Source organism: Mastigoproctus giganteus, chromosome 10 (assembly GCF_048544385.1).
Source record: "Mastigoproctus giganteus isolate SK-2022 chromosome 10, ASM4854438v1, whole genome shotgun sequence".
NCBI lineage: Eukaryota > Metazoa > Arthropoda > Arachnida > Uropygi > Thelyphonidae > Mastigoproctus > Mastigoproctus giganteus.
In genome coordinates this window covers 101301268-101325153 of record NC_143584.1, presented here as the reverse complement: position 1 = coordinate 101325153, position 23886 = coordinate 101301268, and the positions used below count along the sequence as shown (strand labels likewise).

At 40.7% G+C, this 23886-nt stretch overlaps 1 protein-coding gene across 1 annotated transcript in view; it reads right to left on the bottom strand.

Annotated features, from left to right (window-relative positions):
* Positions 1–23886, bottom strand: part of CenB1A (Centaurin beta 1A) — an 806494-nt gene that overhangs the window by 666622 nt on the left and 115986 nt on the right. The window lies entirely within an intron of this gene.

Sequence of the window (23886 nt, the reverse complement as noted above, 5' to 3'; positions counted from 1 at the left end):
ATGATGCAATTGCACTAAAATACATGTACTCAGCTGATTAATACTGCTTAAATACTAGTTCTGTATTAGTTAAGTATGGGTTAAATGCTAAGTTCAGCCTCTAATGCCATGCACAGTGATTCGAGCAACCTTTCAGCGAATTATCTAGCATGCCAATTATTATAAATAGCTTTATTTTTTGAGTGAGTTTTTGAAATTTCCTTAAACTCCTATTATATATATATTAATAACATTTAACATATTAAAACTTACTAATACAGAAAGGAAAGTCACCTTTCTTTATAATAATCAATCATTAACCTTTCACTTTCCACTTGGTCAATAGGCAGCACCGCTCCTGCCTCCACGTGGCGGGGCTGAAAACCGGGAAGGAAAAGCTCTCACTCCCAGGGCAAAAGGGAGCAAATACCATAGATTTTGACAACAAAGCCAAAAAATCCTCTAACATGGCCCAATCAACTCAAAAACATGAAGAAATTAATATAAACATAGCAAAAAAGACAAAAAAAAACGATATATATGGAATACCACACCAAAGTATCTCATCATTCATTCTAGGGCAATCAGTCCACAGGAAAATTATCCTCTTTCCTGATATAAAATTGCCTGGAAAATATAGCTGGAACTCCAAAACCAGTAAAAAGGTTAAAATCAAGCAACTTACTAATTGAGACAAACAATATATGACAGTCAGAGCAATTAATGAAAACATCCACTTTTGGCGGGATCCCAGTAACAGTTATCACCCCATAATACTCTAAATTTTCAAAAGGAGTAATCTCTGAATGGTATCTCCTCAATATAACAGAAGAAATACTACAAGAAATGAAAAACTGAGGGGTCACTCGTGTTAAAAGAATAACGGTCAAAACAGAAGGAATAATCACCTAGACCAGAAATATCATTTTAAATTTCAACACTCCAAGTCCACCACAGCACATGAAAGCAGGATATTTGTTTTGTCAAATTTGACCCTATATACCAAATCCTATCCAATGTTTTAAATGTCAAAAATATGGACATTAACAAACATGCAGAGGAATAGCAATATGTGCCAGATGTGATTACAGAGAACACACCAATCAAGAATCCACAACTGAATATCCCAAATGCCCAAACTGTAGACACCACACTGCCTACTACTCGGGAATAAGAAAGATGGAAAGAGGAAAGAAAAATCCAAAAATACAAAGCAGAATATAAAGTTACATACCAGGAAACCAGAAAGACGTTACAACCAGCCAATATAAGGAAACCTACCTATGCACAGATAACACAAGTAGTACAAATAACCCAGAAAAAACAAACAACAGGATCACAAACCAAAGTCACAATCGCACCAAATGAATCACTGTCGGATTGGGCATGCAAATAGATAACATCCCCAAAATAGCAGAAATGAGAACAGGCTGCAAACACCCCTATCTCAATTCCACCAACAGTAATTTCACCACTACAGGGAAAACCCAAAGAAGACCTCTCCATAAATAATAGTACACCATGGTGCTAAACAAATGGCGACAGCAGGAAAATCACAAAAAGAACCCATTCTAGAAATATTTGATGAGGAAGATATGGACACTGGAAAGCCATATTTCCCTAAAAAAGACAAATCATCAGGTTTCCTTAATAATATTGATAATGTCTGAGATTTAATTTCTCCATATCACCTGATGTTTCTGCTTACAAGAAACATATCTAAAACCTGATGATACAATCTTAATCAAGAGCTATACTGTATACAGACAAGACTGAATAAATAATTCTATGGCCCACAGAGGAGTAGTAATCCATGTCAATTCTGACATACCATTCCAAACAAACTTACCATGCCACCTAAATACCACTCTTGAGGCAATAGCAGTACATATAGCAGCAAGTAGTTTAATAATATTAGTATCAAAATATTTACCCCCAAACCAAGAAATAATTTATGCAGGCTGAGAAGAACTGATAGATCAACTATCCCCTCCTTACTGTATATTTGGTATGTTGGGGGTCTAACGGTTCCTGGGATTTCTCCCATCTCCACATATATTCTCTGTATCGGTCAAGCTAGAGATTTAAAAGTGTGTGGGATATGTGCTATGTAGTACCCATTGTTCATCTGGCCTGTTAGACGCTGTATAATGGGAGAACCTAAATGGACATCACAGTTATGGGGAAATACTGATTTTAATAAAAGGGGATGTGGAATAGAAAAAGTAATAGATGCCAAAAATCTAACCCTCCTGAATAGTGGAAAAACACACATATCCACCTTCCAATAGGAACCAGCTCAGCAATAGATCTTACTTTATACTCCCCAGCCTTATATCCCATTTTAGAGTGGACAGATCATGAAGATCATTACATAGCAACCACTGTCCCATTACTGTCACTCTAATAGACGGCCAGTGTCAATCCAGACAAAAACCCAAATGGAAGCGTGACAAAGCAGACTGGGAAAACTATAAAAATCTAGCAGTAATCAAACAACAGAAAGTTCGACAACTAACCATTGACCAGGCTGTACAATATGTAACCAACCAAATTAACCAAGCAGCAGAACAATCAATACCAAAAACGTCTACCAAACCTTTCTTATTTGCAAAACCAGACAGAAACAGAGTATGGAATATTTTTCACAAAAATCCTACCACAAACAACCGAATACAAAAAAAATAACAGCAAGATATCTCAGACGAGCATGCAAGAAAGCCTCCTGGATATGCTTCACCTCAACCATAAATAGAACTATAAATACTAAAACAGTTTGGGGTAAACTAAGAAAAATGAACAATAGATACCAAAATTTAGTACATCCAATTATCAACTGGCAAGAGCAAAATACAGCTGATCCAAAAGATATAGCAAATGCTTTAGGTGAAAATTTCACTAAAATATCTGTCACCCCAACCTATCCACCGAAGTTTCAGAAATATAAAAATCATCAAGAAAAATACAATTTAAATTTCTCCACAAAACATGTAGAACAATATAACCATCCACTAACTATAACAGAACTTCATAAGGCACTATCACAAACAAAAGAAAGTGCAGAAGGTCCAGATGGCATCAATTTATATGATGATAAAGAAACTCGGTGAAGAATCTTTGTCAAGTAGGAACTTGACAAAGATCCTATCGTCTAATAGCACTTATCATCTGCCTAGGAAAATTAATGGAAAAGATCATAAATGCAAGACTTATGTGGTACCTAGAAAACAATAACTTTTTGTGCCCAGTATAGTGTGGCTTCAGGAAACATAGATCAACCTTAGACCGCCTGATTAAAACAGAAAACAACATACAGAATGCTTTCATTAGAAAAGAACATTCAATCATGATATGTTTCAATTATGAAAAAGCATACAATACAGCTAGGCACCATGGCATTCTCCAGGATATATATAACTTAAATATCAGGGGAAATCTCCCAATTTTCATCCAGAACTTTTTACAGCATCAAACCTTCCAAGAACAAATACAAACTACACTCTCAAAAGTTTTCCTACATGAAGGTGTACCACAGGGATCAGTCCTCAGTGCCACCCTGTTTTCAAAAAAAAATTAACTCGGTAATCCAACAGATACCATCTAACATAAATACTACTCTTTATATAGACGATTTCAGTATCTCTTTCCAATCCCAAAACATGAGAACAATAAAACGGCAATGACAAGGCGCAATAAACAAGGACAGCAACTGGGCTCAGGAAAATGGTTTCACGATCTCCACACAAAAACAATAGGCGTGCACTTATATGCACAACTCGAACAAAGATGTTTTACTTTAAACAAAATTTCCAGTAATTACATGCAACCTACAAAGTGAAACTTTGCAATTCCACCTTGATATACACAGATGGTTCTAAAACAGAAACCAAGGTAGGAATAGGTGCAAAGTTTTGCTTCCGTAACGGTGAGTAGAGTGGTCTCAGCCAGTTTTTAAATTCTGTACAGTGGGATCAACTGACAATGTTACCAACAGTAAATTCTAAGTGGGAAGAATTCAAGAAATTAATCGTGGAAGCTACTAAAAGTTTCATACCTATTAAGAAATATTGTTCAAGGTTTAGGGCTAAATGGTCATTAAATGAACTAATGAGACTCGTGACAGAGAAGAAAAATGCATGCAATGCATATAAATAATCAAGCGACTCAGAAGCCTATGGCAGATATAAGGTAATCTGTAATCAGGTCACAAAGGAGGTTAAGCAGGCGAAGGCAGATTACGAGAAATCTTTGGCAAAGGATGCTAAGAAAAACAGCAAGGATTTCTTCACTTATGTAAACTCTAAAAGGAAGGGGATGAATCTGATTGGTCCACTTGACATCGATGGTTCGACTGTTGATGATCCTGCTGAGATAGTAAGCAAACTGAATGAGCATTAAGCAAACTGAATGGGCATTTTGCATCTACATTCACACATGAGGAATTATTAAGGTTTGAAAATGGCAGAAGGTTATCAAATTGTAGCCGGATACTTAATGATTTTGTAATAATTGAGAGCAAAGTGGAGTAGAAACTGTTCAAGTTAAACATAAGAAAGGCACCTGGGGTGGATGGGATCTATTCAGTTATATTAAAGGAGGCGGCAAAGCAACTAAGCAAACCCTTATCCATAATTATGAGAGCATTCTTGGACTCAGGGAAGGTCCCCACGGACTAGAGATGTGCAAATATATCCCCAATTCACAAAGGGGGATCGAAGGGTGACACGAGAATTACAGACCGGTTAGTTTAACTTCTGTTCCAGGTAAAATAATGAAGTCACTGGTTAAAGATGCATTGCAGGATCATCTAGACAAGACTGCAGCAATAATTCAGACACAGCATGGGTTTGTTAACGGAAAGTCTTGTCTGACAAATTTGATAATATATTATGATGTGGTTACAAAGGAACTGGATGCAAAAAATAATTTTGATATCATATATTTGGATTTCAGGAAAGCTTTTGACACTATTGCACATGGAAAACTATTGTACAAATTGGAGCAGAATGGTATTAAGGGTAAGTTGCTACAATGTATAAAATGATGGTTGAGTGGGAGAAGACAGAGGGTGGTAATCAATGGGTGCTGCTCTTTGTGGACTAATGTTATTAGTGGAGTCCCACAGGGTTCGGTGTTGGGTCCACTGTTGTTTTGTATATTTATCAATGATATTGATGAAGGCATATCAGGTTTAGTGTCGAAGTTTGTAGATGATACAAAGGTTGGCAGGGTTGTTAATGACAGTGATGACATTGTGCTACTGCAACAGGATCTAGAAAATTTGGGCAGATGGGCTAAGAGGTGGCAACTGAAGTTTAACCTTGACAAATGCAAAGCACTGCATATGGGTAGAAGTAACCCCAGAGAAACGTACTAACTGTGTGGTACTACACTTCAGGTGGTAGAAAATGAAAAAGACCTGGGAGTAATTGTGCAGTCAGATATGAAGTTTTCTGAGCAATACAGACAGGCTGCCAGGGCAGGTCATGGGGTTTTGTCAATGATATACAGGAATTTTGCTAGCAGGGAAAAGGAGGTGATTGTCTCTCTGTATAAGGCAATGGTCAGGCATCGCCTTGAGTACTGCATACAGATCTGGAGGCCTCATTTTAGGAAGGATGTAGATTTGTTTGAGCGTGTACACAGAAGGGCAACAAGATTGGTGAGGGGAATGAAGGGATCCACTTACCAAGAGAGAGAGGCTTAAGTTCTGCAAATTGAAGTGGCTGGAGACTAGGCTCCTGTGCGGTGATCTGGTTGAGGTGTATAAGGCCTTAAATGGGTTGAGCACGCTGAATTCTGATGGGATCCTTCCAATTGTTCAGATTACGAACCTAAGAGGGCATAACTTCAAATTAAGAACAGACATATGTAGAATAGATGTGCGGAAATTTGCCTTTAGCCAGTGGGTGGTTAATTGCTGGAACAAATGGAACAAACTTCCATCTGTCGTTGTGGAAGTTGATAGGTTAAATAAATTTAAGGAGGAACTGGACAGGCATTTGGAGGGAATGGTGTGATTTTTTTTTTTTTTTTTTTTTTTTTTTGGCTGATGCTGCATAAGTTTATACACTTGCTTTCTTGCATCACATGCCACTACTACTACTAGTTCATGAATACCATCATTTCCCAACTAATTCCAACAGTGCAGCATTTGTACTGCAGAATTGGAGGCTATACAACTAGCTATGGACCATATATGGCTAACCAATATCCACAGAAGCATAATTTCACATATTCATTCAATATCCTGCAAGCCTTAAAGAATATCACCAGAAATACCCATTCTGTATGGCAAATTCAAAACATGCTAACAAAACTCATCATCAGTAATTCAGTCTTGTGACTGGTCACTTCCTCTGATGAGCTGCCTACACCTTTGTCTTTTCCAGTTCGTTCAGTCTTCTCTACTTGCTCATCATTGAATTTCTTGGGATACGTTTACTTTCCAGGGTAGTTTCCCGTTACTTTCTCTGTTGGCAGTAGATTCCTCTAACTGAAGGTTAGGTAGGTTCCTCCGCCACCAAAACTCTGATTACCAGCCTACCTACTGATAACCAGAGATTAGCATTAGCATTAGTAGAGGCATATGATGCAAGAAAGCAAGCTTATTCAGCATCAGCCAAAAAAAAAAAAAAAACCCACTCCCATTTCACCCCTCTGTTCGTTCGAAATACCTGTCCAGTTGAGCTTTAAATTTGTTTAGGCTATCAACTTCTACAACAAGTGATGGAAAGCGGTTCCACCAACCAACCACCCGCTGGCCAAAGGCAAATTTCCGCACATCTATCCGACATCATTCCTTCCTCAATTTGAATTTATGCCCTCTGAGGTGATTATTCTGAGCAAGATGAAGAATCCCATTGGCATTGAGCATGCTCAAACCATTCAAAGCCTTATACACCTCTATCAGATCACCTCGCCGGTGCCTAGTCTCCAGACTCTGTAATTTGCAAAACTTAAGCCTTTCTTCGTAAGAGCAACCCTTTGTTCCATTCACTAATCTTGTTGCCCTTCTCTGTACCCGTTCCAGCAGTTCTACATCCTTCTTGAAATGAGGCCTCCAGACCTGTATACAGTACTCAAGACGTGGCCTAACCATTGCCTTATACAAGGGAATAATCACCTCCTTATCCCTGCTAGAAAAATTCCTGTATATCACTGACAAGACACCATGAGCTACTCTTGCAGCTCGTCTGCACTGCTCAGAGAACTTCATATCTGCCTGCACAATTACCCCCAGGTCCTTTTCATTCTCCACCACTGTCGGTGTAGTATCGCAGAGTTGATACGTTGCTCTGGGGTTACTGTTTCCCACATTGAGTACTTTACATTTGTCAATGTTAAACTTCATTTGCCACCTCTCAGCCCATCTGTTCAACCTTTCCAGATCCTGTTGCAGCAGCATAGCGTCAGTAGTGTCCTTAACGACCCTGCCAACCTTTGTATCATCTGCAAACTTGGACATTAAACTTGATATCCCATCATCAATATCATTCATAAACACCGAAAACAACAACGGACCCAACACTGAACCTTGAGGAACTCCATTAATAACATTAGTCCACGTTGAGCAGTGTCCATTGATTACCACTCTCTGTCTTCTGCCACTCAACCAACCCCTTATCCATAGCAGCAATTTGCCTCCAATGCCACACTGCTCCAATTTGTGCAGCAGTCTTCCATGTGCAACAGTATCAAAAGCCTTTTTAAGATCCAAATATATAATATCAAAGTTATTCCCTGCATCCAGTTCTTTTGTGACTACATCATAGTATCCAATCAAATTTGTCAGGGAAGACCTGCCCTTAACAAAACCATGCTGCGTCTGAGCTTTAACTGAATTCTTGTCTAGATGATCCTGCAGTGCTTCTTTAACTAGTGCCTCCATTAATTTACCTGAACAGAAGTTAAACTCACAGGTCTATAATTACTTGTGTCCACTGTTGTAATCCAATCAGTTGTTTCCACACCACTGACGATTACTGTATTCATTATCTCTCCAGGTCTTACTTTATTCATACTTAGTTTATAAATTAATCCCCAAGGATCTGTATTGCCCACACTAGTAACTAGACTTCTCCAAGCCTTTAATTTACTCTCATAAATAGCCCTATAATAAATTTTCTTTTTATTCCTATAACATGCATGATAAAGTTGAGCCCCATTCAGCCCCCACCGCCTATACATCTGATATGCCTTCCTAGATAAAAATACTTCTTTCCTTAACCTGGATGATTCCGCATTCCACCAATTAACAACTCGCCTCTTAACTTGTCTTCTTGAGGCACAACTGAGGGCTCTAAGCAATGAAGACTGAACGAAAGCAGCATACTCAAGCATTTAAAAAATTCAAATTAACCATATTGTCTCACGAAAAATGTAAAGCCACTGGACCATGCAAAACTAGACAAGTTAATCTTCTTATAAGTAAATCTAGTTAATTCAAAATTATCAAAATCTAAAGTAGTATTTAAATCAGGCAAATTAATATGAAAAACCAAAGATCTATGATCACTATTCCTATAGTCTGTTTTCACAAGCCAATGACAGATTCGTCTGGATAACCCCCGAGTAACTAAAGTCAAATCAATTTCGACCTGCCATGAACATTGTTAAAAGTATAAGTATAAGGCTAACCTGATATATTGACTACACACAAATTATTCATTAAAATAAAGTCCTCCATTAAGCGACCTCTCTGATCAGTCATGCCGCTAAACCAAAAGTTAGACTTTGCATTGGAATCCAATGCAATAATGAAAACTGTTTCCATATAATGGATATAGTTAACAATTTTGTGACTTGGAGAACAATAAAAGATATTAAATTGAAAGACAGCCTAGGAGTACTAATGTTCACACATGTTGAGTTCTGACTGCACAGCCCGGAAAGAACAGTTATCTGCAATAACTTATTAAAGACCACAATTGCTGTTTTAGGTTTAACATCAACTACACTTATAACTCTGGCATCAGCAGGAAAACCAACAATTTTATGCCCATGTGCAAAGGAACCAACATATGGCTCCTGCATATACAAAATGTCAACACTTTCTTGCACAGCCACCATTCTAATTTCATCAGTAACTGCACATCTTTGGGTGTTGAGTTGAACCAACTTAAGCACACTACCTTCATCTTTATGTTGAAAACTACCATTAAACTACCTCTGCGTTATTGAGTTTATCCATCATAAGTACACGTACTTGCAAACTCTAGAGCCTTTTTATACTCAATAAGTATAAAAAGGCTCTAGAGTTCTGTAACTTTAGTTTATCCAGATTAATACCCTTTTCAAAAAATACCTCTGCCTTACTGAGTTTATCCAAATCCTTATCATTATCTGTCTCAACTAAGACTCCTTTATTTCGTATAGCTCTTAGATTTCAAATTTTTTTTCTTGAAACTTTTCCTTTAATGTGTTAACAATAACCTCTTTTCATGGCTTGATTTATACTGTTCTGAGGGCTCCTCAGCCCTGAAAATAACCTTATTATTTAATCGTGCCACTTTGCTCAGCTTCCTGTTATTATCCACCATACAGATATCAATTAATATTACCTAATTGATCTAATTGAGGCTGGCTGAATCCAGCCCTAACCTTGTCCGCATAAGTCCCCTTTTGTTCTGCAACATTAGATAGAAAAGGCTGCTTTCTTACAATGTCATCTAATAAACTGGCACGCACCTCCATCTCTTCTACCCTTGTTTTAAGACGTTCATTGTCAATGACTAATGCTGTTGATATAGTCTCCATGTCAATCCATACGTCAAGTAATAAATTAGTTGCAGCTTTAGTCACTTTATTATTTTCACTAGTCATGTAGTTAATGACTTTTTTCTTCAACTTTGTTACAAGCTCAAAAATAGTAGACACGTCAGGGTACCCCTGCCTTAGGTCCTGTATGTTAGCAACAATCATTTCACTCTCACGCACATTTGTGCCTGTACTTCTTCTCCCTGATTCCAAATAAAAACTATCTACATAAGAAACCACATTATCAGGCTGAATATCAGGAAAATTAGTTATCTTAACATTTAACAAATCATTTGTCAAATCTGTTACGACATCATCTTCTTCTAACTGCACCCCCTGTTCAACCACGCAGCCAACTTTAACTATGTTTTCCACACCACCTACCTGAATATGAGAATCAGCATTGCCAGACGTCCCAGGTTTAGTATTCACGCTAACAGTACTCATTGCACCACTACCTCCACTACTTAAAATACTACTTGCTTTAATATTTTTAACTTTAGACGATTTCTCAGAAGCCTTCTTTACAGAATCAGTATTGTACAATGTGGGAACTCCGGAAGGAAGTGGGGGAAAGCTCCAATCTTCTCTTCCTTCCCCCCCATCCTTTACCAAGCTTCTTACTATGAATTCTGCGTTCCATTAACTATAATAGTCGGTTCAAAGAAACAATATTATTAACTGAAGATTAGTTAACTACGCCAAAAACTACAACGTCAATAAATAAATCTATCAAGGCTTTAAAGGGTTTAACTTTAGATGATCGTTTCAGGTTTCATGTAAATGTCACTAAAATCAATGAAAAAATCAAAACGTTTGTAGCTGCAGTTGTTAGAATTTCCAGCAAGGAATGGGGTTTATACAAAAAAACTCTGGTATTGTACTACACAACAATATTTCTTCCCATTGTAGTTTATGGTGCTGATATTTGGTTTGCGGCTGCTACCGAGGTTACAACTAAAGCTAAGCTTCTGTCCCTGCAAACTACAATGCTGCTTACAGTTATACGTGCTCCCAGGACAGTGTCGAAAAATGCCTTACAGGTTATTGCAGGTACTATACCCTTGGATTTACACATTATTTTCCGAGGTATTGTATATAACTTAAAGAAGGGAAGGCCATTACAAATACTGAATATCACCTCTAATCCAAATAAAAACATAAAGGAGGAAAAACGTAGAATTTGGGGTGAGCTTGTGAATTGCTGGAGCAACGTTGGGATCTGAGTGAGTATGGAACCATTACAAGAGGGTTCATTCCAGCTGCAAGATTTGCAATGAACAAAAGGGTGTCTTCTTGGTTTGCTCCCACCATGGCCACGAGTTACTTAATCACTGGACATGGCTTAAGGGCCAAACTATTTCAAAGAGGATTAGAATCTGACCCCTACTGTTCATGAGGTGAGGTTGAATCTTGGAGACATATCATCCTTGAATGCAGACTGTATACTTCAGACAGGCAGGAATTACTAAAGGGGTTACCAAACCTCAAGGAGAATAATTTACCTCTCTTGGTTCAGAGGTGGGACATCTTTGCTTTGCTTCGGGAATTCTCAGCCAAAGTTTTTAAAAGAAGCCAGGAGTTAAGAAATCTATTGCAGGATACCAATTAACAGAAATGCTGCACATTTGACAACAGAATGCTTTGTGTACTGTCATCTTCATAGGATGTTTCTGGTTTACAGTGAGAGTTGATCTTCTGCTCCTGGATACCCAAATGCAGGCTTGCATTTGTGGATGGATTCTTCTCAAGTGTTAATGGTAAAATTTTTTAAGTGTTAATGTTAATATTTTCTAAGTATTGGTTAGCCCTGGTGGCAAAATGGCCTGACATAACACTCTTTTTTCAGGCCTGTTTTGCAGAAGTTCTGAGCTATTATAGGAGTAATAGGTGGAGATGGGCTTATGTCTAAAAGCCACCCTTCATATCAGGAGACACACACAATAAATAAATAATAATAAAAAAAAAAGACCAAGCAGCAAAACGAGATCAAAAGCCGATCAACAAAACCTTAAAAATACCATACCTAGACTATAAAATTACAATCCAAAACAACGGTGAAAGACGATGGCAACAAAATTGACAAAAGCAAGCCAGTAACAAATTATTATAGATAAAACCGTTGTTACAACAAGGGAAAACCAATACAAGACCTAACAGACAAGAAGTTATACTAGGCAGCCTAAGAATAGGACATACCAACGTTACCCACTCCTACCTGCTCTGAGCTGAATCTCCACCTCAGTGCTTTGACTATCAAACACTGCTAACAGTCCAACATATTCTACTTGATTGCCCTAACTTTACATGAGAATGACAAATTACTTTTAAATTCTTAAAAGCAAAGGATGCTATTTCATTACAAACAATATTGGCAAATAGATTTAATAGATCTGAAGTTCTCCAGTTTCTGAAAAGTATTTGAGTACATATAGAAACATTGAGTACATACTGAAACCTCCCTCTCTCTCTCTCTCTCTCTCTCACAGGGTAATTCAGAAATTTTTTTTTGGCTGGTGAAGCATAAGCCACAGGCTTCCTTGCACCATATAGCTAATAATAATAATAAGTCCGATTGTTATTGTTGTTATTTGGTTTTTTAGGAGCATTAGCAACTGCCATATTGCTCCAGTGATAAGCAGTGGTCATTCACTGACCTATCCGCATTTTCATATTTGGTGGTCATGGGCCAAAATCCCAGTCTAATCAAGAGGCGTGTGCTAGCCACTGCTGCTCCCGCCCACCTGGCTACAGAGGCGGCCAGTCCAATGACACATGTTGACGATACCACCTGGCCAAAAGATCAAACACATCACCGCGGCGTGCAGGATAGATCACCCAGACTGAGTACACTCATAGACACGACCAGGTAGCCAGGATAATACATCAGAAGCTATCAAGGAAATACCAGTTGATCAAAGAAAGTGTACCGTACTACAAGTACGAACCCCAGGCAGTACTAGAGACCCCAACCCACAAGCTGTACTGGGACTGTGCCATAATAATGGATAGGACAATCCCGCCCAACAGACCGGACATAAAGCTTATGGACAAGAAGGAAAAAGCTACCTATTTGATCAGTCACAATCCTGAACACTTGTAGGATAGTCAGAGAGTTCCTCGACCAACAGTAACAACAACCACCCTGTGTACTTGATAGCAATACCCGTCACGAAGTGGAACCCCCAATCAGGGAGAAATATAAGGATAATAATAACTGAGGGGCGCGTTGGCCCAGTGGTTACGACACTAGACTACCAGCCTGATAGACCCAGATTTCAGTATGCCTCAAAAGCAGAAGCAAAAGCGGCTCCATCACACTGGGAGACCGGTATAATAATAGTATTAAAATTAGAATAATAATAAATAAATTAATAGTAATAAAAAATTTATAAAAAAATTAATAAATAAATAAACATCGTCAAAGTTGCTCCAATAGACCTACCTACCCCAAGGTCGGAGTGGTGGCTAAGGCAGATTGTTGTGGCGTCATCTTGAGTCACTCTTGAGAACTACCACTGGACATTAGCATTAGTAGAGGCATTTGATGCAAGAAAGCAAGCTTATGCAGCATCAGCCAAAAAAATTAAAGTAAAATAAATAAATAAAAAATAAGCACTTCCACTTCACCCCTCTGTTCATTCGAAATACCTGTCCAGCCGAGCCTTAAACTTATTTAGGCTATCAACTTCCACATAAGCCAAAGCTAAATAGGTCCACCTCCATAGATGGATGATGCCACAGAGAAATATTAATCATACTGCATCGGGTGTGGCGCAGGATAAAGTCACTCACGTTCAGGCATTAGGCAGAGGGGTCGGTTCGAAAAATCAGAGATGGTCTCCCGAGGAAGACAGTGCAGCAAGTGGTGCAGTCCCCCGTATGGCTACAAGAGAAGGGCAAGACCATCCAGCCCCACCAACTGGAAGTGATTCCTACACAACTGCACTAGTGATCATCCAGGAAGAGAGAAAATGCCAACGCATGAAGTGGGGCATCGAAATGAATACGTACATCATGCAAGCATACTATAAAACAACGAAGCTGCAGACCGATATGACAACTTACAGGGAGAGACTACATACCAAGTGATTGGAATGATTCCCAGATATTCTTGTCGCCGAACAGCAGACCAGAGAAGAACCATCGTCGCAAAGAACATGATAGCTTCTGCAATTTTGGAAAAAATCAAGCAGGACGTGAGCGATCCTGAACACTTGTAGGATAAAGGATAAAGAATACAAAACCAGAGGAGGAAGAACATACCACCACTGAACCAGAGGAGGAAGAGCAAGAAGAAATACAACCAACAGCAGCTGAAGAGGAAAGAGACACGGTCATGATATCCAGAATAGAGGTCAAGTGGAAGCAGGCCCTAACAGAATTCGAAGGAATGGACCCCACAAAGACTCATGTGATACTGAGGCAGAGGTCGAATAGAACCTTGTGGAGAGTCACAGACCACCTCAATCGGCACATAACACCGCATTACCTCGACAGCAATGGTGCAACACTGGAAACCATCCACACAGCCATTTATTGTGCTGCGGTAGCAGCCACGAGGATTAAGGGAAGAGAAACGAGAGACCAGCAGACCTAACGAGAAAATGAAAACAGAAGGAGCTGCCAGCTTGGGATAGAAGACTTCAGCAGGAGACAGAAGAATTAAGAGTCAAGACAGGCGAATTGACCCAATACCAACGGGGCAATAGGAGTAAGAAATTAATTGGAAAAGTGAAGAGCATCCTCAAGAGAGACAGCGTCCACAGCAGACACGAGACAAAAAAATCAGAGAATAGCAGAGTAAAAGTAAAGTGCAGCCATTATCAACCCACTGCAGGATGGAAGCCTCCTCAACAATTCATGCTGAGGGAAATGGACCATAATCTGCCACACTGGTCCAGTGCGGGTTGGCAGATCGACCGTATTCAGCAGTCAGGGGCTTGAACCCCGGTCTACTCAAAGAGCGTGTGCTACCGCACTCCCACTCCTGCCCACTCGGCTAAGCAGGCCTTGAGAATAGCAGAGTACTTGGACACACTGAAGCAGAACCCCCCTCGCACTCAGCAAGAGAGTGCGAGGGGGTTCTGCTTCAACAACCAAATCTTCGATGAGGACCAAAGAGGCTTCTACAGGAGTCTTGGATAAGACAGGAAAGAAGGGAACAGACCACCCGAGCAGAAGATGATTGAGGAGTTCTGGGGAAACATAAGGAGCATGGAAGTAAGATATAACAGCCGAGCCCCCTGGATAGAACTAGAAAACAAGAAAACCAAGGACGTACAAGAAATGGGAGGGTGGGAGATTCAGGAAGCAGAAGTAAAACAGACGCTCAACAACTCTCACAACTGCAAACTCGAGGAATAGATAACGTCCACAACTACTGGTACAAGAAGCTCGCTTGCACATACAAGCACATAGCATAGCAGTTCACCCGAATGATAAGGCACCCAGAGACAATGCTAAAGTTTCTCACTCAAGCAATCACATATCTGAAGCCTAAAGACGAAAATACAAGAAACCCAGCGAAATATAGCCCAAACACCTGCCTAAAAGAAATCATGACTCAGACCAGAGCAGCAAAACAAAAGGCTCAAGCTAATGGAAGTGCTGTGGCTCAGAGGAGAACTGAGGGGGGGCAGTTGCCTTCTGAATCACAGCCTTCTAAAATGCACAACTTGCATGATCTTTGTGGAGCATTCAGGTACGGGACATGATATTGCCATGGGGGATGTCTTTGTGTGTGCGGGCGATGCAAGGAGTGTATTGAAATCAGGCAACAACTCAGCGTTCTTATGGGCCTATATGAGAACTTGAAGGACAGGGTGGATGCCCTCAAAGGAACTAAATTGAGGGGCCCATCAAGCTCTCAGCTGCCCACATCAACGCCAGAGCTTGCACTTGGTCATCGCGCAACACAGCGGCAACCCCCAAGGCAGAATGCGCTGGTCCCAAAGGAACTAGTAGTTGTTGGGGACTCTATTGTCAGGGAAACGGGGAACATGCTTTGTAAAAAGGATAGGTGGAACAGGACCAGGGTATGTCTGCCAGGGACAAAGGTTGATGACATTGTGCAGATATCATCTTTTAAGGGCACAAAAGGTGATATAGTTGTACACGTTGGCACTAATGATATCAAGAGTAGGAGACCGGCAGAATTGCTTAACAAGTACAGGTCACTGTTGAAAATAAACCATGAAATAGGGCTGAATTAGAAAGTGTCTGCAATTCTGCCCAGACACGATAGGAGGGAGTATATGATGAGAGCCTTGTTCATCAATTCGGCCCTGGAAGCATTGTACAAGGCTCAAGGGGTAGAATTTTTTTCAGCCTGGACTGTACCTGTTAACAGGAGAGATTGCTTCTACAGGGATGGGATACACTTAAATAGAAAGGGTGCAAGAATATTTGCTGATGCTATCGAGGCAGTGTTAGGTGGGTCGGAAAACTGCTAGCTTGGGGGGGAGACAAAGACAAATAGATTAACAGTAGCCACTGGCAGAGGTGAAAGAGATTCTTGCACTGCTTCTATTGGAATGAGCAGAAGCCTGAAAAACAAGATGCAGGATATTTCAGAGACTGCTGGGAGTCATTGCGGTACAAGTAAACACATTGGTTGTGTTAGGGTAGCTAAGAATAGAAATAGGTGCATGTATACTTGCGTGTACACCAATGCCAGAAGTTTACTAAATAATTTTGATGAATTTGAGGTATTGCTCAAAACATCAAAGGCAGATATTGTTGGGATATCAGAGACGTGGTGTCACACAGATATAAGGAATGCAGAACTGGAATTTGGGGAGTACAACGTCTACAGAAAGGATAGACTGGATAGGAAGGGAGGAGGGGTTATGCTATTAGTTAAGAAATACATAAAATCCAAGGAAGTGAAGCCAGTGGACATCGCTGGACAGTGCAGTGTCGAGTCAGTTTGGTGTGACATAAGCATTGGGAGATCAAAATTGAGAGTAGGAGTGTGCTATAGGCCTAATGACTCTGATGAGTACAATAAGAAACTGTACAGGGAAATAGAGTGGGCCAGTAAATCAGAGAGTCTTATAATGGGAGATTTTAATTTCCCAGATATTGACTGGAATTTGGGGCCTGGTCACTCACACACTAGCAAGGCCTTTGTGGATTTATTGGATGATTGTTTTCTACATCAGCATGTTCGGGAGGCAACTAGAGGGAGGAATACTCTTGATTTGATTATCAGCAGTGATTCTTCATGCATTAAGAATCTGCAGATAAATGAACCACTAGGTGGCAGTGATCACAGTGTGCTGAAGTGGGATTTACTCAAAGAGGTAACTACCATTAGGGGTAAAAGGAAGGGTTATTGGTTTCGTAAAGGCGACTACAATGGACTGAGACAGTATTTAAATTCTATACAGTGGGACCAACTGATGATGTTTCCAACAGCAAATGCAAAATCGGAAGCATTCAAAGAACTTATCTTGGAAGCTACTAGGCTTTACATACCAACTAAGAAATATTGTTCAAGGTTTAGGCCTAAATGGATGTCAGATGAACTGATGAGGCATATGGCAGAGAGGAAACATGCATGGGATACATACAAATTAACACATGACACAGAAGCCTATGATAGATACAAGTTGATCTGTAACCAAGTTACAAAGGAGGTTAGGCAGGCGAAGGCAGATTACAAGAAATCTTTGGCAAGGGATGCAAAGAAAAACAGCAAAGAGTTCTTTACTTATGTAAACTCCAGAAGGAAGGGGATGAATCAGATTGGTCCACTTGATGTCGATGGGTCAACTGTTGATGATCCTGTTCAGGTAGCTAACAAACTAAATGAATATTTTGCATCGACATTCACAAATGAGGAGTTATTTAGCGAGGGGAAAGCCAGAGGTGTAATCAACTCTAGCAGTAAGCTAGAGAATCTTGTAATAACTGAGAGTAAAGTGGAGGAGAAATTGTTGAAGATAAACACAAGAAAGGCACCCGGGTTGGATGGGATCTATCCAGTTATATTAAAGGAGGCAGCAGAGGAAGTAAGCAAACCCTTAGCCATAATTATGAGAGCTTCCTTGGACTCAGGGGAGGTACCCACAGACCGGAGATGTGCAAATGTGAGCCCAATTCACAAAGGAGGATCAAAGGCTGACACAAGTAATTATAGACCTGTGAGTTTAACTTCTGTTCCAGGAAAATTAATGGAGGCACTAGTTAAAGAAGCACTGCAGGATCATTTAGACAAGACTTCAATTATAGCTCGGACACAGCATGGTTTTGTTAAGGGGAAGTCTTGCCTGACCAGTTTGATTGGATACTATGATGCAGTCACAAAGGAACTGGATGCAGGGAATAACTTGGATATTATATACTTGGATCTTAGAAAGGCTTTTGATACTGTTGCACATGGAAGACTGCTGCACAAATTGGAACAGTGTGACATTGGAGGCAAATTGCTGCTGTGGATAAAGGGGTGGCTGAGGGGGAGAAGACAGAGAGTGGTAATCAATGGACACTGCTCGTCATGGACTAATGTTATTAGTGGAATCTCTCAGGGCTCAGTGTTGGGTCCATTATTGTTTTCTGTATTTATAAATGATACTGATGATGGTATATCAAGCTTAATGTCCACGTTTGCAGACGATACAAAGGTAGGCAGGGTTGTCAAGGACACTACAGACACTATGCTGCTGCAACAGGATCTGGAAAGGTTGAGCAGATGGGCTGAGAGGTGGCAAATGAAGTTTAACATTGACAAATGTAAAGTACTACGTATGTGAAACAGCAATCCCAGAGCAACGTATCAACTCTGTGATACTACACTGACAGTGGTAGAGAATGAAAGGGACCTGGGGGGTGGTTGTGCAGGCAGATATGAAGTTCTCTGAGCAGTGCTGATGGGCTGCAGGAGTAGCTCATGGTGTATTGTCAATGATATATAGGAACTTTTCTAGCAGGGATAAGGAGGTGATTATTCCCTTGTATAAGGCAATGGTCAGGCCACACCTAGAGTACTGTATACAGGTCTGGAGGCCTCATTTCAAGAAGGATGTAGAGCTGCTGGAACGAGTACAGAGAAGGGCAACAAGATTAATGAATGGAACAAAGGGGTGCTCTTACGAAGAAAGGCTTAAGTTTTGCAAATTACAGTGTCTGGAGACTAGGCACCAGAGAGGTGATCTGATAGAGGTGTATAAAGCCTTGAATGGTTTGAGCATGCTCAATGCTGATGGGATTCTTCCTCTCGCTCAGAATAATCACCTGAGAGGGCATAAATTCAAACTGAGGAAAGACAGATGTAGGATAGGCGTGCGGAAATTTGCCTTTAGCCAGCGGGTGGTTGGTTGGTGGAACAGACTTCCATCCCTTGTCGTGGAAGTTGATAGCCTAAATAAGTTTAAGGCTCAGCTGGACAGGTATTTTGAACGAACAGAGGGGTGAAGTAGTGGTTTTTTTTTTTTTTTTTTGGCTGATGCTGCATAAGCTTGCTTTCTTGCATCAAATGCCTCTACTAATGCTAATGCTCCCAACAATATACAAGATCCTGACCAGCTGAATAACCAGGAAGATATCAGACCACTTGGAGAGCCAGAACATAAGGGCTGCAAGCCCTTATGTTCTGGCTCTCCAAGGATGCAAGCGGCTGAGCAAAGGATGCAAGGAGCAATTAACCATAGAAGCTGCAGTTATGGAACAAGCCTACAAGAACTACCACAACATGTACACAGCCTACATTGATTACCGCAAGGCCTTCGACTCCGTGCCTCATAGCTCACCGAAGAATTCAGCAATGTCTAGATGGAATTTAGTCTAGAGAAATCTAAGACTCACGGATTGCACCAGGGAAAATTAGTCAACCAAAACTGCTAGCTGCAGACTGGTAAAGAGATTGAAGCCATGGCAGAGGCCTACAAATACTTGGGGATTGATGCAGGCTCAGCAGTTACAGCACAAGGAAATTAAGGCCTGCCTGACTGAAAAATACCATCAGAGACTCAGAAGCCTGCTGAATGGAGGGAACACAGTCAGCCACAAACACTTATGCAGTCCCTGTGTGATAGTCCCAATCTATGAGTACAGTCCCTGTACTCCTTCGGGGTCATAGATTGGACTAACACTGTGGTGAAGGATATCGTGAAAAAGACAAGGACAATGATAACCAAGAGCAGCCAACACCACCCGAAATCTGCCATGGAGAGACCGACAATTGCCTGGAAAGGAGGAGGAAGGGGGCTGATAGACTTCACTGAGCAACAGAAGACAGCGAAAGTTAACCTGAAGGATTACTTTCAGAAACGCACAGCAGCACTCCTGCAGGCCATAAGGAAGATGGACAAGCGGTATACCCACTCAACCTAAACAAGGAGTCCCCCCCCCCCAAAGAGGAGGCACAAACAAAGCTAGAAAGATGGGCAGAGAAGACACTCATGGACAGACACTACAATCTGCATCAAGGTGACGTAGATAAAATTGCTTTCGATGCATGGCTCACGAGCGGGACGCTCTTCCCCTGAGACTGAAGGATTCATGCTCGCCAACCAAGACGAGGTAATCAACACCAGAAACTAAAGAAAATACATTGCCAACGAGCAGGGAGTGTCCGATGACACGTCGACAATGCCAACTGGCCAAACGATCCAACACATCACCGCAGCGTGCAAGGTGATCACCCAGACTGAGTACACTCATAGACACGACCAGGTAGCCAGGATAATACATCAGAAGCTATCAAGGAAATACCAGTTGATCGAAGAAAGTGTACCGTACTATAAGTGCGAACCGCAGGCAGTACTAGAGGCCCCCAACCCACAAGCTGTACTGGGACTGCGCCATAATAATGGATAGGACAATCCCGCCCAACAGATCGGACATAACGCTTGTGGACAAGAAGGAAAAAGCTACCTATCTGATTTTTTTTTTTTTTTTTGGTAGTTGATGGCGCATCGGTTTCTGTGGCCATAATGCACCTCCCAAGGTTTTTTTGCAGTACTTTGATCCAAGCCCGAGGCAGGATTCGAACCCGCGACCTTTGGGTTGCTAGGCAGGCACTTTACCCACACGGCTAGCCCGGTCGGCTCTATCTGATTAACAAAGCAGTACCCAACACTGGCAACATGTAGAAAACCCAAAAAATCAGGAAGTACATGAACCTAAGACAGGAGATCAAAGAGATGTGGCATATGCATCAACCATCCTGATCATCGTGTGAACGACAGGTATGGTGCCAAGATCCTACATAACAGCCTAGCAGCAATAGGTCTCCCAGCGAACAACAACAAGGAACTTCAGAAAGTCGCAATCCTGTACACCTGTAAGATAGTCAGAGAGTTCCTCGACAAACAGTAACACCAGACATAACAACAACCACCCTGTGTACTTGGTAGCAATACCCATCACGAAGTGGAACCCCCAATCAGGGAGAAATAATATAATAATAATAATATAAACTATTATAATTTAATATAAAACACATCAATTAATAAATGACAAATCATAAGTTTGGTGCATTATAGCCATAGAAGCTGCTGTGCAAGAAAAATCCCAAATCAGCCATCCACCAACCAAGTTCAAAAAAATTGATAGCAAGTTAAGTAATGGGTAAAAACCTGGTTAATACTAGTTAAATTCTAATTATATATAGATTTCCGATATATAATTAGAATTTAGCTAATAAAATTCCCATTCCTTTCCTCTTTTTTCTTACCCTATTTTCCCCTTTTTTTTTCATTACTTCCATGTCACTTTAGCATTATTAGCATTAGTAGAGGCATTTGATGCAAGAAAGCAAGCTTATGCAGCATCAACCAAAAAAAAAAAAAAAAAAACCACTTCCACTTCACCCCTCTGTTCGTTCAAAATACCTGTCCCGCTGAGCCTTAAACTTATTTAGGCTATCAACTTCCACGACAAGGGATGGAAGTCTGTTCCACCAACCAACCACTCGCTGGCTAAAGGCAAATTTCCGCACATCTATCCAACATCCGCCCTTCCTCAATTTGAATTTATGCCCTCTGAGCTGATTATTCTGAGCAAGGTGAAGAATCCCATTGGCATTGAGCATGCTCAAACCATTCATAGCCTTATACACCTCTATCAGATCACCTCGCTGGTGCCTAGTCTCCAGACTCTGTAATTTGCAAAACTTAAGCCTTTCTTCGTAAGAGTAACCCTTTGTTCCATTCACTAATCTTGTTGCCCTTCTCTGTACCCGTTCCAGCAGCTCTACATCCTTCTTGAAATAAGGCCTCCAGACCTGTATACAGTACTCAAGATGTGTCCTAACCATTGCCTTATACAAGGGAATAATCACCTCCTTATCCCTGCTAGAAAAATTCCTGTATATCATTGACAAGACACCATGAGCTACTCTTGCAGCTCGTCTGCACTGCTCAGAGAACTTCATATCTGCCTGCACAATTACCCCCAGGTCCTTTTCATTCTCAACCACTGTCAGTGTAGTACCGCAGAGTTGATACGTTGCTCTGGGGTTACTGTTTCCCATATGTAGTACTTTACATTTGTCAATGATAAACTTCATTTGCCACCTCTCAGCCCATCTGTTCAACCTTTCCAGATCCTGTTGCAGCAGCATAGCGTCAGTGGTGTCCTTAACAACCCTGCCAACCTTTGTATCATCTGCAAACTTGGACATTAAACTTCATATCCCATCATCAATATCATTCATAAACACCGAAAACAACAACGGACCCAACACTGAACCCTGAGGAACTCCACTAATAACATTAGTCCACGTTGAGCAGTGTCCATTGATTACCACTCTCTGTCTTCTGCCACTCAACAATCCCCTTATCCATAGCAGCAATTTGCCTCCAATGCCACACTGCTCCAATTTGTGCAGCAGTCTTCCATGTGCAACAGTATCAAAAGCCTTTCTAAGATCCAAATATATAATATCAAAGTTATTCCCTGCATCTAGTTCTTTTGTGACTACATCATAGTATCCAATCAAATTGGTCAGGCAAGACCAGCCCTTAACAAAACCATGCTGCGTCTGAGCTATAACTGAATTCTTGTGTAGATGATCCTGCAGTGCTTCTTTAACCAGTGCCTCCATTAATTTACCTGGAACAGAAGTTAAACTAACAGGTCTATATTTACTTGTGTCAGCCTTTGATCCTCCTTTGTGAATTGGGGTTACATTTGCACATCTCCAGTCTATGGGTACCTCCCCCAAGTCCAAAGAAGCTCTCATAATTATGGCTAGGGGTTTGCTTACTTCCTTTACTGCCTCCTTTAATATAACTGGATAGATCCCATCCACCCCAGGTGCCTTTTTTATGTTTATCCTCAACAATCTCTCCTCCACTTTCCTCTCAGTTATTACAAAATCATCCAGCTCACTGCCAATGTTTACTTTACCTACATCATTCTCCTTCCTGAATAACTCTCATTTTGCATCTACATTCACCTCATGCGTGAATGTAGATGCAAAATACTCGTTTAGATTGTTAGCCACCTGAGCAGGATCCTCAACTGTTGAACCATCAATATCCAGTGGACAAATCTGATTCATCCCTTTCCTTCATGAGTTTAAATAGATAAAGAACTCTTTTCTGTTTTTCTTTGCATCCTTTGCCAAGGATTTTTCGTAGTCTGCCTTTGCCTGCCTAATCTCCTTTGTGACTTGGTTACAGACCAACTTATATCTATCATAAGCTTCCATGTCACCCATTAATTTGTATGTATCCCATGCATTTTTCTTCTCTGCCACATGTCTCATTAGTTCATCTGACAACCATTTAGCCCTAAACCTTGAACAATATTTCTTAGTTGGCATGTAAAGCCTGGTAGCCTCCAAGATTAGTTCCTTGAATGCTTCCCATTTTGAGTTTGCTGTTGGTAACATCATCAGTTGGTCCCACTGTATAGAATTTAAATACTGTCTCAGACCATCATAGTTGCCTTTACGAAAACAAAAACCCTTCCCTTTACCTCTGATGGTAGTTACCTAATTGAGTAAATCCCACTTCAACACACTGTGATCACTGCCACCTAGTGGTTCATTTATCTGCAGATTCTTAATGCATGAAGAATCAATACTGATAATCAGATCAAGAGTATTGCTCCCTCTTGTTGCCTCACGAACATACTGATGTAGAAAACAATCATCCAATAAATCCACAAAAGCCTTGCTAGTGTGCGAGTGAC